The sequence below is a fragment of the Coturnix japonica genome, chromosome 17 (assembly GCF_001577835.2).
Source record: "Coturnix japonica isolate 7356 chromosome 17, Coturnix japonica 2.1, whole genome shotgun sequence".
NCBI classification, from domain to species: domain Eukaryota; kingdom Metazoa; phylum Chordata; class Aves; order Galliformes; family Phasianidae; genus Coturnix; species Coturnix japonica.
The window spans coordinates 6,131,176-6,147,688 of record NC_029532.1 but is presented as its reverse complement, the minus strand read 5'-3'; positions in this window follow the sequence as shown (position 1 = coordinate 6,147,688).

The following is a 16,513-nucleotide window of genomic DNA, read 5'->3' as shown; positions in this document are numbered from 1 at the left end:
ATCAGCACTAACAATCCCTCACTGTCAAGAGCCTTTCCACTCAGCCTCTAATTTTAAATAATTATTATAATAAGGATTCTACTAGAAAACATTAGAAACAGCTTCCTTGTCACTAAGACTGTGCCTAGTAATTGAGAAACAAACCAGCGAAGGATTTATCAACCGCACATGCAAGAGAAAAAGAACATTAACTACCGTGCTGCAAAACCCTTTACTTGTCATAATATATTAGGTGTTTCATTACACATCCTGCTGAAGCTGCAAATGCATGGAAACCCATCTAGTGTGTGGGAAGGAAGGGCCTGAAGAGGAAAGATTTGCCTGGCCAAATAAGACTTGTTAGCGCTGTCTTCCTGGAATGAAACAGCTGTCAGAAGGACAGAGCTCCTGCTCAGGAACACGAGGGTTTCTGGGTGTGTGGAAGCCACCCACACTCAGCCACATGCAGCTCACGAGGGTGCGAAATCCTTGACGCACATCAGCATCATCCATAGCTGAGTTAATTTTGTGCACCGACTTCCCCTCGTTACATTAATTCCAGTGTGGGGAGAAACTAGGACACTGTTGCCTTTGAAGCTATCGCCACTAACACAGCTTTGAGACTCTGGTGCTGGAATTTTTGCACCAGTGCTGAAGTGCAAGCCTTGTTAAGACAAAGGAAGAAATGTTGTACTCTCCCTGATCAATTAATGGAGTTTTTGTATTAGGTGGTGCACTGATGGGCACTGCCTACATAGATGGGCATGTGGGCTACCCAGGGAAGTGCAGCAGGAGCTCAGGACTGATTCCATACTCAAAACAACTGCATGAACACAGTGTGAGCCACAGCCAGGCCACCCAACAATACCAATGCACGGTGCAATGAGAGCAGGAGAACAGCAATCCTGGGCTGAAGGAGGAGGGATGGAAGTGCTGGGGAGCCTTCCCAGCACAGTGCCTGCTCCATCACCCCACCTCCACTGCTCAGCAGCACGAGGATGCTCATTTTAGGAAACAAGTGTTCAGCTTTACATGCTTTACAACCGCAGAAGTGGAAGAGCTGCTTGGTCTCTATTCCTCCCCTCACCCTTGGAAGTCAGAGTGGAAAACGAAGCCAATTAATTGCATAAAAACAGAAGTGCGGCATATATCTAGTTATTTTAAACCTGTAAAAATAAAACCAGTGCCTGTTAAAGCTGCTCTCTGCACAGCAGAGGAACTCTGCCACCAGGAGTAACCACAACATATGATTCTCTACCATCCCTACCCAGGTTCTTCAAGTACTTCCCCCACTCAGCACAGTGGCAATATTAAGAAAGATCCCCCTTCTCATTTCATTAATCACAGTTCAGAGGGGACAGCGATTTGCTTATAAACAGGAAAAATTAGGAAAAGACACATAAATCTCACCTCTGTCTCCTGTTTGCCTTCACACAGGCTCAGCTCTGTTCCTAAAGAGCTGCTCTTTATGTGCCACCAGATTCTCCTCTGCTTTTTACTGTCCTTGAAAATGAAGATGCTGAGCTTCGGCTTAAATTTATTATTGATAATAAAATAAATAAGCAATCATTGCAAAAAGCCCTAAAACGCTTTCATGCTTAATTTAAATGCACCAATACCGCATTCAAGATTATCTCATGAGCAGATGTGGGAATGAAGATCACGTAAAATAACACCAGCAAATTATCTAGTCGCCAACACAACTTTGTGATAATAAAAGGTAGCTCAGGACAATTTACCATTGTTTAAGCTAATTTATTTATCCGCATATAACAGTGACGCAGCCTTAGGGGAAACATGGGGGAGGGTGTGGGGGGGAAATAATTGGAGCTGATTTATTTGTATTTATTTGCTTTGAATTGGAACAAAGCAAGAAAAGGTGGAATATTTTATAGCAAATCAGCTCAGGAAAAACATTCTCTTTGGAATCAGCCATGGTTTGGTTGTACACGAGGCTGAAAGCAAATTGGGCAGCAGCAGCCCTATGGGCTCTGGGGAGTGGCTATTTCCACCCTCCCCCACCAGTGGGGAGATCCATTCTTTCCTTCAATAAATCCATTTCTTCCTGCTGAAAATTATGATTTCTGTGAAAAGGCCATTTTTTTGTTCAAATGCCAACCCAATCTGGAAATAACAGAGGCCCCAACAGTGGAAAGCCTGAAAAGGTTAAAGGAAGTCTGAATGCTATTTGGAAACGTGGCTGCCTCTGTGGGGAAGTTGTGTTGTTTCAGAGGTGGAGCAGCAGCACCTGGTCTCTGTGTGAGATGTTTCCTGAAGCAGGCAGAGATACATGCCTTGATGTAGGCTTGACAGCAGGAGATTTGTGGAGAAGAATGGAAAAGCTCAGCCCATACCCAAGGTTTGATGTGTTGAAGACATCTACATGCAGGGAGGCAATTCTGCTGCTTAGTGATTCACCGAGCGATGCAGCTCAGCCCACAAATCCTAGAGGGTTTGCCTGCACATATCAAGGCTTGAACTGATTCCTGAATTGATTTCCACCAATAAGAAAGCAATAAAAGTGATTGCTTTTAGCTGGTCTTGTAGCTTCTAAACTCAGGTCAGATTTAGACTGAGAAAAATACATGCATGAATTTCAGTGAAGCAGAAGGCAATGCTCTTAATTGCCAAGCTGGGAATGTGGTGACAAAAACCAAAAAAAGAACAAAATCTGACAGACCATTTTGGCTCGAAGCTTAGCAGAAAGACTCCTGGTGAGCTCCTTGCTGCAGAAGTTTGCTGTATGAGTGTATTTCATTGCATGGGAGCTGGAAGAGATGCTGTCAGGATGATCACCAGAAACCGATGGGAGAACCAGTGAGGATGGAGAGCTGCTGGGATCACTCTTGGCTCCTGGGTACCCACTTAAGCTTAATTATTTCATGGCATATCCTAATTAATTATTTCATAGAATACCACAAGTTGGAAGGGACCCATAAGGATCCAAATCCTATTTCGCTTCAGCTTCCCTTTTGCACTGATATATTCATGCAAGCAGTAAGACAGGAGTCTTTTAATTCCCATATTATTGCTGGTGTTTCTGCCCCTCCCAGCCCACCACAGAGCTGGATAATGGCCAGAGGGGCTTTGCTCTCTGCATTTTCAGGGTCCCCACAGAACACCCTTTCCAGCAGCACACAGCTTCACTCCAGCTTGGTTTCTTCAGCTGCGCTGTGCACTGAAGAACTGCAAGACACAAACCTTTCCAACACTATGTTTGTTGTTTTCCTTCCTCTGTTATCCATTTAACATCTTTATACATCAAAGCAGCCTATTTATAGTTGCCTTCTGGAAGATCTGAACAGCTCCTTTGGCTGTAGCAGGAACTCTTAGCCAAAGGCCACATCAAGCAAGCACACAAACTGAGAGAGATCTGTCTTTGTTGCAAATAGGAGTGCTCTTTCAACTCTGTCTATAGACAAAGCCAAATGGGAACAAGGCACCCAGTTCTCTCAGGGATTCTCAGCCTCGTCTGTCAGAACAGAGTGCCTCACATTTCCCCAGCACTAGACAGTGCTGCAAGTCTTTTTTTTGCCTTTGAATGAATAAGAAGCAGCGTTTCATTGCCAGACTGCTATGGCTGAGATTGCAGTTATGGGTTTAATTTAGCTTTTCAGATCGTTTGAGTCTAATTATTCCACTAGGTGGACCCAATATTGCTCTCAGTGCTCTGTGCTACCAAGGGCTGATGAAGTTCCCCTGGGACACATTTGGAGCAGAAGGACATTACTGACACAGAGCACTGCTGGACAGCCCTGCCTTGAAGGATTACAACACCCTAAAACACTAAAGTTCCATTACAATTCCTTCTTGCTCCCACATCAACATTACATCCATGGGAAAATGATCCCCTTCAGTCCTTTGCTTTAAAGGAGTGCTACAATAGTTTATTTAAGTTAAACTACAGTAAGAGACTACAGCTTCATTCAATGCATGATGCTCCTCAGGGCTGACTCTCACTCTTGTATTATGGAAGGAAAAAAATGACAAGTAGCAGGAAAAAAAATGGTATTATCCAACTCCTCTGTCTGCCTCATTGCCCACTGTCAACCCAGACATCATATATGCACTTTTCATGTGAACATCTGCTGTGCTGCAGGATGGATGTCCATCCAAACAAGGCATCAAACTCTGTTGCTTTTGGCGTGCAGGTCCATTGGCATCCCTGCTCTCCCATCCATCTAAGAGCTGCAAACAGCATCCCTCTTCAATATTTTATTGACCTCTGCCACCACCTAAAATCCCCAAGCAGTTTAATATCTGCTTTACTAAGTCTACTGAAAGGGAAAGCGCACCCAGAGAGATTTTCAGCCAAGATGACTCAAGACAGAGTCCTCAACTGAACTCCCCAATGGCACAGCCCTTTTCAGCTCCTTTTGCTTGCAAGTGCAGATGAAACAAAGGGACTCATCTCTCAGAAAGGATGGTAGGCACAGCTGATCTCTGCCAGTGGGGTGTCTGGGCCCAGTGCTGGGGAGAGATGATGCTATGCTGAATGTTACTGCATGCAAAGGCACAGTCAATTCCTGTGATATCCCACTTCCCTTCAAAAGAAACTAGAAGTCCCAGGGAGCTGGCGTGGCCTTACTTGCAAGTTAACTGCAGGCTTCTTTCAAGTCTCTTAGAGAATTACCAGAAAAATAGCAGTGCTTTATCTAAAATTCTTAGAGAAAAGCAGCCCACTACATCTAATACCCAATACTATGTCTTGAGCAGAATTAGAGCACTTGTAGTATTGTTAAGCATGAATAAGAGATTGTAATTATAGAATCATTATGGTTTGTAGAGACCTCTCAGATGCCCAACCCCAGCTCACCCCCTCTGAACACATCACTTAATGCCACATCTCCACATTCCTTGAATACTTGCAGGGAGATTAAATTGCCATACCCAGACCAACGCAGCAAGAAGGCATTTCACACACATAGGCTATCGCTCATTGACTAGGAATGCATCACCCAACCTGCCTCACTGCTCAGCATCCTCCAGCTATGTTCACAACAAACACACACCCAAACTGGAGAGAAACCAGCCTGCTTGTTACTGCAGAGGCAACCTTTACCTGTCCCCAGAGGTCACGTCATCACCAGTGACTCATGGACAGAATGCTGGATAGCAGACTCCAAAAATGGCCAGTTAGTCCACTACCATAACCTCCACAAACCCAATACAGCAACAGACCCAGCACTGATGAGCTCTGCCCTTCAAACAAGGGCTCTCACATCAACACAGCAGCTTCAAACCCAGAAAAGCAAAGCAACAACACAACCAAGACCACTCAGCTGGCAGAGCTGCCAGGTACTCACCCAGAAGCATCTCTTCTCCTCGCTCTGGCCTGCAAACAGCAACCAGAACCACCCCCCAATCAGGATACTTATGGCTTGTTGCAGGTGGAGGATAATTAGCCTTTCTCACTCCTTTCATTCTCACCTGTTTCAATTAGCACCTTCTCTGCAGGTGGTGAGGGTGGTGGAGAAACCTTGCAGAGATTTAACCCTTTCTTGACAGCCTCCATCTAGGAAGATGCTTTTCTCTTCCCTGTATCCATGTGCTGGTATCAGATCCAGATGCCTCCTTGCCCATAGTGATGTTTCCCCAGTTGCAAAGCAGTCTGAGCAGATGCATTTCCCAACCAGCATTTACTGCTTAAGGCAACAGCTATTTTCCTGCAAATTCACCCCTTTTTTAGCCAACATGAGCAATTATGTGCATTGTCAGATTTGCGCAGCATCAAACAGAAGGTTTAGTGCAGAAGGAGCTGGAGAATTGCTTGATCACACAGACCTCCCTGAGATGGCTGGACAATAAAAGTGATTGTTTTCTTTGCTTTATTTTGACCTTAACAGCTTAAGATTCTGCATAATGTCTGCTGATGAACAGTAATTCATGGAAACCCCCTGTGATTTAATCTACAACCTCTACCTACATCTTGAGCTCTGCCAATAGGAAGAAATGCTGTCTGTGCCATGGTGGAAATTTACATTCATGGGGATGTTCTGGGGCATCCTGAGTCATCTCTTCTTTATGTACAACTAATATATAGGCGGACATTTTTATGTAGCATCTTCCTCTTTTTGATAGGTTGTAAAATTATCTTAAGCAGAGCCACCAGGACCCAAACTGAACTCCCTGCTTCCCCTTGAAAACCTGTGCGTGCTGGTGCTTATTTGTCTGCAGTCACAGAATGGCTTAGGTTGGAAGGGGCCTTGAATATCACCGAGCTCCATCTTCCAATTATTCCAGTCTCTTGCCTGGAATAATTATCTACGACCCAAAGCTGATCAACAAGAGGGTGACACGGCCCAAGAAAAAGACACAGCTGGAGATGTACCAGTATGCCTGATTCCTCCAACTTGCATGATAATCCTACATCATACTTTATAATGATGAACCCTCCAGCTGTGTTTTTGCGCTCCTGAAATATATTAATGTCAGCTTCTTTGCCCAGCGTTAGGCATTAAAGGCGCTGCTGGATTTGAACTGTAATCCTTGATGCAGAAGTGTAATCCAAGCAGGACGAGTACACGCGTGTATAACTGGCCAAAACACCAGATTAAAGGAGCAGCATCTGCCTCTGAACCGCCTTTGGAATTCCTGTGCCGCTCAGTGCAAGGAGATGAAACAACTCAGGGGTTTAATTTCCATTTCAAACCAACCCAAATCCTCATTTCTCATCTTCTCTCTGAGTTTTGGGGAAGATTACAGAGAACCCATCAGGGTTCTTGCTTTGCCAGGGACACGAGCCCCCGTTCCTCCCCCTCCTCTTACATGGGGTGCAATGGAAGACACCGAATGCAGGGGCTGCTTGCTGGCGCTGCCACAGCCCTCCCAGGCTTTGGGTTTGTGGAGGAGCTGTGTGTGAGAAGCTCCTGCAGTCTGGGGAATCTGCAGGACTGAGTGGAACAGCTTTCAATTATCACGAGCCTCACACATAGTAATGAAAATAGCATCCTGCAGAGCTGCAGTCACTACCAGCAAGGACAGCTTCCAGTGCAGGCAGCAGCCTCTGTTTCTCTCCTGTGTGGCTGAATATCCAACCCACACGTTGTACTGTACAGGCAGTACGAAGGACAAACTCCTTGAAGCAGAAGGGACGAACTCATTTGTACCAGCTGAGGTCTGGCTGCCGGGTGTCATGCCCCTGCTCAACATGGAAATTGGTGACTGGTGCCTGGATCTTTAGGAACAGATGCCAGCCTGTGCTGGAGGCATTTGCACTGAGCTCACAAAGCTCCTCTCTCTCCCAGCATACAAGTCAGTTTGCCATCTCTGCTGCATGCTGTTCCCCCAGTTAGGAGGTGTAAACCACGGCCCCAGAGTTGAGCTGCTTGGTTTGATGTGCGCCTTCCCCACCTCTCCCACCACCCCGACTGCTGTCCTTGGTCAGAGCACAGCAACAGAAGGACCCATCTGCATATCCTCACTACAGTCACTCCCCCTCTCCTTCCCCATGCTCCTCCCCGCACTTTCATTTGCAATTTTCACATGTTTTTGCTCCATCTCCCTGGACTATAAATCAAATACCCGAGGAAGGCAAGCTGGGCTGACAGAAGACATCAGCAATAAGCCAGGCAAGACAAGAGATACCATGGCAGCAGAAAACAGGACAGTGCTTTAATAATAGCATCTATTTTATTTATCATGCCATCTAAAAGTTCTTGCTGCCTGCGCCCGAATGCTCAGTGCCAGGGGATGGGAGGGACAGATGGAATATAATAAGAGCTGACCTGAGCTGTTGTGGAGAGCAGAAACAAAAGATGAATGGGAAAGAATCTGTAGGATAAAAAATAGCCCCAATAAGGCAGGTCTTTAGGTGCTGCCTTCTCTTTCTCACATCTTTCCTGGTTGATATGCAGTAACACAACCCATTGCTGGGTACATCTCCCCATATGGGGCTGACACAGGGTTACCAGATTCTCTTTTATACTTGATATTCTTACTTAGAGCTTAGTATAAAATGCCACCAAGGGAACCTCCCACATGTTTTTCATGGAAGAATAGGACAACCCAAAGTGCCATGGTATGGCAGCCTGATTCCTTAAGCTTACAAACCTTCCTGGAAGGATGTGCTCCTCCAAAGCCTTGTCCTCACTCAAGCTTTGTTGTTGCCTGACACACAGCAAAGTGGAACAGAACCTTCTAAATATAGAGTTTTTTAATGGCTGCGAGTGGTGAAAATATCCCAGATCCATTTATCTTTGCAAGGGAGCACTATGGGGATTTAATAATTAAACTGAGAGCATCCAGTTGCTATGGAGCTTTTACCAGTCCCTGTATCCATCATCCAAAGGAAAGTGGGTCAACATAGCTTTTTGCATCCACCACTTCCCAGACCTGGTTCCTCTCTTCTGGAGCAGCTCTCAAGCCTGTTGTGTTGGCCAATCTCACTTCTCATCATCTCCCACAACAGTGAGCGGCTCTGCAAGTGATCCTTTGGAAGAGTTGCTATTATAGACACAACCCATCCCAGCTCCTTCCTTCCTTTGAGAAATCCACATGCATTTGTTGAGCACCTTTAACTGGGTTTGCAGAGAAGGTCACAGCAGCTGCGTCCTCCCTGGATCCAGGAGAGGAAAAGCCAAAGCAGACAGCCGAGCAGCTGTCCTCAAGGTGGTTTTGACCTTATCAGATGTAGGTAATGCAGGAAAGCGCATTAAGAAAATATTGCTGGTGCAATTAGGCAGATGCCTCTGAGGCTGGGACAGGGAGAGCTCCCGCATGGCCAGCATGGGCTGCAGCACATCTGAAAACCAGCAGGCAGTGGCAAGCAGCGGGATATGTGCATATATTACAGATTAATTATAATCTCTCAGACCCTTGTTTGGAGGAGTTACCATTATGTTCAGCGCAAGAACTTTAAGATTTTCTTTAATTGGATGAACCTCCAGCAGTGATGAGCACTTTGTTGTCTCAGAAATGTGGGAAAGTCTGTCCTGAAGTAATACATGGGTCTCACAGAGCCACCTGCTGAGCCCATCAGCAGTGGAGACAGTGCCAAGATCCCACCTCCATGCCACACAACAGCTTCTATGGGGCAGCAGCAGCCCTGCCCTGTTGGGAGGGCTCTTCCCTTTGCTTAGGGCTCAGGTGGCCTTAACAGAGCGCTAAGAAGAGTTGTATGCAGAAGAGGAACACCAAGGGATTTGTTTCCTTACGAATACCCACAATTCCTCACCAAGATGGTAATTTATAAACCTTGTTATGCCATAAAAATAAATCGGCTGGATGCTCCGAAGCATCGCGGTTTTGATGCAAACACAACAAAGGCCTCTTTTGGATGTTAGCAGTAAGAGCTTGAAGAGGAAGAGGGCCATAAAGGGGTGATGGATGGTGCTGTGGCAGGAGAGCCTTCTGCTGGGTGCACATCCAGCTCAGCCTGAAAGCAGCACTGAGCTACTGCCAGCAGCTTGCAGAGTCCCACACCCAGACTCTCGTTAGCCACAGAGCTGAGCCAGGGTCAGGCTGAGCCAATCGCAAAGTCTACTTAATAAGGCTTAATTATAATGCAGAGCTGGTATCGTCCTGCAGCTGCAGGCACATCAGCTTTGTCATTAGTACTGGAGGGTGCTGGCAATTAGCACAGTGCTGGCAATTGCTTGTTTGCTGCTTGTGTCAGGCTTGCTGCTGTTCTTTGCTGTTCGGATGATGGCTGCAGACCCCACACACTTCTGATTGCTCTGATTGAGCTGGAAACTGTGCCTAGCTCTGGGTTATGCATGGAGAGCTGGCCAAGGTTCGGTATGCTCAAGACACAGGGAACTGCAGGGAAAGAGTGCCTAATTTCAGTGTAAGAACCAACAGAAAAAAGAAATTGAAAAAAACAAAGAAATCCTTCTCTTTGATATTTTCTAAACAAAGGGATGGTCCCAGGGGTGAGCTCAGGCCCCACTGGAGAGGAAGGAAAGCAGATTGGGCAACTCTGAGAGTTTCCAGCACTGTTCTTTGCTCCTGAGGTTTTACCTTGTACATTTATTTATGTGCCACCGACTTAATTAGCTGCTCTCCCATCTCATACAGCAGTGAGATGAATCAGCACTCCTGTGCTGTGCAAGGCCTGAGCTCACAGCAACCCCATCCCTGCCAGGAGCAGAGGCTGTGCTCACCCCATGCAGGACCCCAGGGTCAAGCAGAAGCTGCAGCTCAGGCTGAAGAAGTCCAAGACCCAGAAGTGACAGAGGGATGTGAGCAGAGCTGGTCCTCTCCATCCCCTCACATCCAAGGGGTTCATTGCAGATCAACTGGGACTTATAGGGCTGCAAGTTGCCATACAGAAAGCAGCTGAAAAGGCTTCTTGCCCTTTGCCTTCACTTCTTTTTCTCACGTTGATACTCCTCTCCATCCTGCCCACTATCACTTGAACACATAGACAACCTCAACTTCTGAAATAAGCATCACATTCTCTAAGTCTGCTGCACCCATCCTGCTCTTTGCAGCAGTGTAGCTATTTATCCCATTCCCACCCCATCCATCACACTCAGGTGTGCAACCCACCCACACCTGCAGAGCTGCTCTGTGGACCCAGGTGGGTTGGAGCTGGGGGACATTTGGGTCTGGAGCTGTGCTGGGTAGCACCTATAGCTGTAGGACAGGGCACCCTGAGCACGTGCAGCCACTGCACAGCTTCTTTGCCTTTTCTGTTGCCTTTTGCTAAACCTCCAGCAGAACAGATCTCTTGCTATTTCTTATGTGCTATGCCCACATGGTCATGTTCAAAGTGCTGCAAGCCTGAATGAGAAAGTTTTACACATTTTCCCCATGGTCTGGCTTCACTTTTCATCAGTATTTCCCTGTAGCACTGCCAGAGTTGCATTATGGAGCAGACACATGGCTCTGTCAGCTGAATGTCTGAGCTCCAGTATCCCAACTTGCAATTCCTCCCTGCTCTAGAGAAGGGATGGCTTCCAATTCCTGCTCCAAAAACATGCAAGGGGCACAAAGCACTGAGTAGAGCCAGTGCCTATGGAATGGTGCAGGATGCAGCCACTTTCCCAGCTCTCCCTTCCTTTCGTTTGGACAGGCTTTGTAGCTAGCAGATGGGAGTGGGCTGCAGCATTATTTGATTGCTACCTATTTATGGCAGCCTCACAATATTCTGTTCAACCAGGGCAAGAAACCCATCACAGGGGTTGGACATGTGTGGGAAGGTGTTAGGATCTGCTTTTATTCCTCTCGGGGATTATGCAACACGGGATGAGGCGACCAATGGGCAGCACTTGGCTGTGGGTCTGTCCCATGAGTGTGGGACTGTTATGGGGCTGCAAGGGCTGTGCCACCCCATGTCAGTAGGGAGGTGGGCTCCTCCAAAGGACAGAGCCTCCTGGTGAACCCCACAGGGAGAGGAACTCAGAGGGCTTTGCATAGCCCTGAACACTCCTATCACCCACATCCATCTACCCACGGGCAGGGCAGAGCAGAGATTGGTGTCAGAGCAGCCCTCACACAGCACAGGGACTGCAGCTTTTATTACTTCCACAGCAGAGGCAACATGATTTATTGACGCTTTTTTTATTTCCCAGTAGCTCATCCAGTGCTGTGTGTGTAAGGAAGATAAACTGTCTCATTATTGTCCTGATCTCTAATCATGTCACATTTTCAGATACGCCGCGGTGACGGTGACATGTTGGTGTTTTGGTCTGCTGGGATGCAAAACAAAATACCCCCAAAACCTCAAAGAAAATAAAAGAAGAGGGGAAGGAGGAAGGGAAGGAAATGCAAGAGTGTGATAGTGACCCCAAACCAACACTGCCTTGGCCTTGAGTTGAGGACCAGTGCTACCCATGTGACTGTCTATGAGCGCCCGTGGGCAGCAGCAGTGCTGGATGTGCTGGGGGTGCTGGGACATTGCTGGTGTGGATCTGTGGGCTCTGGCTCACCACCCGCCTGCAAAATGCTTTATATGTAGGGCAAATGCTCCACTGGAAACGTTTGTTGTGTGGTTGGTTTGTTGTTTGTTTTTTTTTTTTTTATGCTATCATTAAGCAAGGGAATAATATGACCAGATGCTCTGCAAGAGACTGCTGGATTCATCAGCGAACAACAGAGAAGCTGTAATGATTAAACATATTAGATAGCGAAAGACAACAGAGGATTAATTTCAGCACTTAATTAGAGTACCTCTAATCTTCCCCTCCATCATGATTTTCCTTCTCTTCCCTTCTCTCTTTGTCCACATGTGCTTCCAGAGAGCATCCTTCGGGGAAGAGGGAGGTGTGAGATATGCCAGTGTTTATTTTAACAGCTCCTTTTTTTAGGGCTCTGCTGTGAAGACGCTCCTCCTGTCGCTTGTTGCTATGGGGTAAAACAATCCACATTCCCTGGTTGGGTGCTTTTTCTCCCTGGAGGATGCTCTGGGAGCTCCCAAGGCACTGATGTTGCTTTGGCAGAGCCTGAGGGTTCCTGTGAAGTCTACAGAGAGGTGTGAGCATTTGACACAGGGGAGTTCTTTCAACACTGGCTTAACAGATGGGAATTACAGTATTAATAGCACATTTAATGTTTAAAATGCAAAACATGTTAGGACGACCCCAAAGTCTCAGGTCTGGTAACCTGCTTCCAGCAGCAGTGAGTGCTGTGTGCTTGCAGCACGAAGCACTGCAGCTCCTCACATTGCCCATCAGATCACAACCCCCCTAGGATTCATCTCTAGGTCTGTAGGATGACCACCCCTTACACAGCTTTACTCCTACATAGTTTAACCTCAGAGCTATGCCCAAGTGCTGGAGTGTTTTACTGGAGTTCTTAATCCCAGAGCTGTGCTGGGGATGCTCTCCCTGGCTCTAAGACGGGTGCAGACAGCACTCACCTGTGCATGGGATGTGAGCATCTGGCAGGCGTGGAGCATCCTCTGTTCACTCACATTATCATAACAGAGTAACGACGCCTGGTAATTAAAAGTCTGACAGTTATTTTCCTGTGCAAAACACCAGTTTATTGAGTTTTTGAAAGAAAAATGTTATGGCTAAAATCTGGGCACAGGGCCCTGCTCATTTCCAGCAGCTTTCCTCCCCTCTGTCATCCCTGGAGTGATGGATACGCTGCGAGCACCTGCACTTGGACAGTGAACACATCTGGAGCAGTGCTTCAGGATGCTGTGTAGGAAACTAGGATCTGTAAAGCACCTGGGCTGCTTTCCCTGTCACTGCAGCACTGCTGCAAGCCAGGCCCCTGCTGGCATCCCCCTCCCTATCCCATGCCCAGCTAACTCCACACTTGCCCATCCTGCAGTCCCCATACTGCCACTGCACCTACACTGAGCCCTGTGCTCACAGCTGCCATCACCAGCAAACCCACGCTCAGCCACTAATTTACAATCCCAGCACAGCCACCCAGGCTCACCCTCGCGGCTTCACACTGCGGAACTGCAATAAAACTTTAATTGAATGCCTCCTTCACAAAGGGGACCTCCACAAGCTGATGTCAGCCCCTCCGAGTTGACCCTTTGCAGACACAGCGTGTCTGTTTTATTATGGCATGCCATGGCCAATTTGATGGGAAAAGGAGACTGCTCAGGCCACGGAGAGGAAACGTTTTAACATTCATTCAAAGTGACAGTGCCCTAGTGCAATATGACTGGTAAATGCAAAATTGCCACAGATGGCAGCTTTATGTTTCCTCTCCCCAAGGTCCCTTCCCTGCCTCGCTGGGGGCTCACTGAGGAGGGACCCACTCTGCTGCTGCAGGTGCTGCTTGCCCCCCACTGGGGCTGCCAGCACTCCCCCATGCTGCTCCCTATGCCAGGTGAAGGGCTTCTTAGGGCTTCTCAGTGCCCTTTACCCCCATGCACAGTAAAGTCATGGAGCCACCAGGACCCGCAGTGCTCACGGATGCCTGCGCAGCAAACGCCTTATGTAAGCACTCCTTTGCATTCCTCCTCTCGTTCCTTTTTTTGGGTTTTATTTGACAGATTTGCTTAAAAAACAGCGTGGGAATACAAACGACATGTTCAATACAGATCAGCTCGCAGCTTTACAACATCCCAAAGAACATAAGTACCATATTATCAAAAGTCCTCGGCGCGGGCTGAGAACAAAGGCCCAGCGCACGTCGCTGCAGAAAGGTGATGCTTGTCATGCACTGCACAGAGCCGTCCTCGGTGACACGTGTCCTCCTGCAGTGATTGGACAATAGCCACAATTCTGTCCCACCTGTGGGCCTGGGGACCGCTCTGCAGGAGGATGGAGCTGTTTGTGGTTGGTTGATGCTCGATGGGCTGATTCCTGCTGCAGACGGGCTGCATCCTTCTGTGTGCTTGCAGGATGCGACATGGAGATGGCCATTGCTTCCCAACCAATTGGGACACATTTTTAGGAGGTGTTAAGCAAAGTGCTTAACCTCTCTGTGTTTACCTTGGGATGAGAGCCACTGCGGCTCCAGAACCGCCTCTGCCCCAGCTCTGCAGATACTTGGAACAGCTCAGCATGGGTTTGTTGAGCAGCCACCCACCTACCCCTTTTTTGGGCCATCGCAGCAGCTCCGTCTGCAGACACACCAAGGAACCCAAAAGAGGCATGTGCAGCTCAGTGCCTGCCAGGAGAGACCTATTTTTCTTCTGTGTTTGTGTCTCAGAGCTGCAAACAGCCTGCACGGCACAGCGACTGTAATCCATGCCCATCTGGCTTTTACTTGTGCGTGAAGGGCCTGATCCTGCAACTTGCTGCCAGGAGATGCTGAGCCTTGTACTCTTGCTGCCCCCCAAATGGAGCATCTCAGCACAAACCTCACCTGGCAGGAACACATCTGAGGCAAATTACTATAAAGAGGGATGTGTACAATTTGTTTTTATAGTTACAGCGCAGTAAAAGCGGAGTTATTAGGAAGTCAGCTCATAATTGCCCTCTTAATGAGCCTTAGTCTTTTTCATTCATTCAAAGACTGTCATCTCTTTCGTATCAGGTATATAAAGCTTCATTGACATGGTTTATGACTTTATTAAACCCAAGGATTTCGTATTAATAACGATCAGCTCCTCAGCTATATTTCCCTGGTGAAGGAAATGTGTGTATTTGTCTAGGTCCAAGATAATTTGTAAACATAAAGTATTAAAAGGCTCAACAGTTCCAAAAAGTTTTAATTGGAAACTCAACAAATTGCTTTGCAACATCTTAATCCTTCAATATGGAGCTCCCAGATAATGAGAAGCTAATTAAGGGGCCAAGATCTTTTTATTTTTTTTTAATGATAACTGTCTCCATATGGGCTCTGCATTTGGTGCTTGCAGAACTAATGAAGGTCAGAGAAGTAACAGCAAAGAGAGAAAGAAGGGAAATTCTGAGCTCTTGCTGTTGTGACAGTGCTAAGCAGCAGCCAACCTTTCTGCCTAGGCTGTATGCAGGAGCTTGAGTGAGCTCCCAGTAACCCAATGGGACAGCCTGGCTATAGGCAATCCCAGTGCTCCCATGCCCCAGAGCTGTGCAGATGTACTATGGGCCAAGCTCTACAGCTGCAAAGGGGAGACTTGTCTTAGGGCAGAAAGCAGCAGAACTGTGAGAGTTGTGGGAATGGAAGCCATCTCTGTTTGTCCATGGTGCTTCATTCATCCCCAGGCAGGTACATCCAACTCAAAGGACACAGGAAAGCAGTAACTTGGCCAGCAAATTTAGAGCTGCTCTGTTATTTGCTCAGCTTCATAACCAAGATGCATGAGGGCTGATCCTGAGCCCTACAGAGCCCTACAGAGCCCTCTGAGCACAGCACTCCTCATCTGACCCAAACACACATTGACACCTCATCAAGTGCCCTTCCATTAACACATAAACATGCATACAAATATACAGTCAGATGTTTCTCTCAAGCATCTCAATGAGTCCCATGACTAAATTTGGACCAGCAAACCCCATGCAACAAATAATTAAGTTACAAGCTATAGAAAGCAATCCTCTGGGACGTACTTGTCTTTGAATGGCTCATCCACTTGAAAAGTAATGCATACCATTAACTGTATGACCATATGGCATCCATTTATAGAACATTGCACTACAGGCAAATAGGACAAAGGTACACCCCTTAAAGCACTTTTCTCATCTCATTAACTTTGGGTACAAGTTACAGGAAAGCTGCTCTGCCTTTGTTGTGTTCAAGGACGTTTTGTGCTGTTGAGTCTCGTATTAAATGAATTGCACTAGGAAAATTAGAGTCTAAATGTAGCTGCGCCCTAAAGCAAACAGCATTATTTTGCCGTTTTGTAATTCAATTTACTTTTTGCAGATCAATATTTTGAAGTAAATTTGCTCTTTTGTCCTCAAACCTCGCCTAATGATAGAAGTGACTTTGGGTAATTAGGCGCATGAAGAGCTGCGCCGGCGCTCTGCCATTGTGCCATGCCTTGTATGTCAGCATACCCAAATAGTCACATCCATCTCCCCCTAAGTGCACAGTCTGGCTTGGATAACCAACAGGAGAGCCTACAGAAGTCCAAAAGAAGACCCATCAAATGCACAGGGAGACGCACACATCTTGCAAAGGGGCAAGAAATAGAGTATGCAAAACCCCATGGAGCCCAGTCTGTCCTACAGCTCTGACCCAGCCCTACATACAG